This window comes from Elephantulus edwardii, unplaced genomic scaffold (genome assembly GCF_000299155.1).
Source record: "Elephantulus edwardii isolate Elephantulus edwardi_28Jun2011 unplaced genomic scaffold, EleEdw1.0 scaffold00131, whole genome shotgun sequence".
In the NCBI taxonomy this organism is placed as follows: Eukaryota; Metazoa; Chordata; class Mammalia; order Macroscelidea; family Macroscelididae; genus Elephantulus; species Elephantulus edwardii.
Window position 1 is genome coordinate 8,100,297 of NW_006399881.1, and position 2,038 is coordinate 8,102,334.

The following is a 2,038-nucleotide window of genomic DNA, read 5'->3' on the forward strand; positions in this document are numbered from 1 at the left end:
TTCTTTAAATTGAGGAGATTCAGAATAATTTCGAGGAGTTTTCCAAGTCTGGCTGTGAACTCCAAGACCCTGTTCTTGTTGTTGTTATTGTTATGTGCCATCAAGTTGCCTGTGACCCTTAGTGACCCTACGTACAGCAGCTATAAAGCCTGCCCTGTCCTGAGCCGGTCTCACTGACTCAGACACACCTACCCCCATTGCCCCAGTTACTGTATTAATCCACCTCATCCAGGGTCTTCCTCTCCTGCCCTGTCCATCTGCCCTTCCAAGCATGGTGTTCTTCTCCAAGGACTGGTTCCTCCTGGCCAAGTGCCCAAAGTATGCAAGATGGAGCTTCAAAATCCTATCCTCCAAGGACAAACTTGGTAAGGACAAACTTGGTTTCACCTTCTCCAAGACAGATCTATTTGACTTCTTGGGGGTCCATGGTATATTCAGGACTCTTCTCCACCACCACAACTCAAAGACATCAATTCACCTTCTATTATCCTTAGTCATCATCCAGTTCTTTGACACATAGCACATAATTGTGAAGACCATGGCCTGCATCAGGCACACTTTAGTCTCCAGACTGACATTGTTACTCTTTAGTACTCTAAGAGAGGTCCCGGACAGCAGACTTCCCCAGTGTAATTTGTCTTTTGATTTCCTGACTGCTAGTGCCAAGAGCGTTGATTGTGGAGCCAAAGGGTGGTCAGCATCCACAACTATAAAATGTGGCCATGGGACAAGAAGAATTTTTAGATAATCTTCATAAGGGGTTGTCTAGTGTCAGGGTCTGGAATTTTCTGCTAAAATATTGGCAAAATAGTTTTCTCAGTAATTGCTACTGTCTCACCAGCCATCTTTTAGCACCTTGAAAATTTGCTGGAAACCAATGGCTGTTCCTGTCACATGACCTAGATAGCTTTGAACTAATCTGATCTGCACCAGAAAATGAAGCTATGTTCCACTTGAAAAGAGAGAAAAGACTATTATGCTTTATGCCCAATGAGTAAAGTTTGCAAAACCCACAAATTTCCCTCTTTGATCAGTGACCCTAGAAATCTTATGACCTAGTGAGATAGTCTCTAGTTTATACAGAAAGCAGGAGAGTTGCATGGTTTCAAATATCATCAACCTTCTTTTATTAGCAAATATATATTCAGCCTGAAGGAAGCATATTCCAGGACGCTAGAGTCATCTTTTCAATGGTGCTCAATCTGTAGTAAATTCTTTTTTGAAAAAACAATAACAGCAATTTAAAAAAAACACGCAAAGACTCATTAGCAATCTTTAATATTCAGATGACACAACCTTGCCAGCTGAAAAAAAAAATTTAACTACTTTCTTGTAGTGAATTCTTCTCATTTCGTACTGTTTTCCACCCATGATTGTTGGGATCATCCTTTGTTCTGGCCTCCCATGCCCTCACTTGGGAGTTGAGTACATGCTCTCTTCAGTGAAAAGGCGTAGTTTGTTTTGATCAGAGGTCTGAGTCTCAGCACATAATAACCAGTCACCATGCACCATGATTAATTTCACTTTGACCGTATCTTGTACACCACTTAGGTCCTGCCCTCAGAGTTGGCAAAGCTCAAGAATGAGTTTGCAGTAATGCTGAAGTTGTATAATAGCATTTTTAATTTGTTGATTCATTCCATGTGATGAGCTCCAGTCTGCTTACAGAGACAAATTCTCAAGAGATTGGCACTGTGGCCTGGTAGAGAGAATAGGTGTTTCACCAAGCAGCCGGACGGCCTTGACCCAACCTCTGGACTACGCTGGGCCTCTCTCCATCTACAGAACTAGGCTTTGAGGTTAGACAAATTCTGGGTCCCTCTCCAGAAATCAACTCCTCTAATGAGACTCTTCCTGGAGCCGGTGTGAGATTCTTTTTATACATCAGCGTTTGCAAGTCAGTAGAGGAATCACCAAGTCCATGTAGTTGAGCCAAAGCCATTGGTATAGGAGAGAGAGTTCTTTTTGTAGAAATCTAATTCACTCAGTTAATAGCTTAGTTGTTTTTTGTTTGTTTTGTTTTTATTTTTTTTATTTT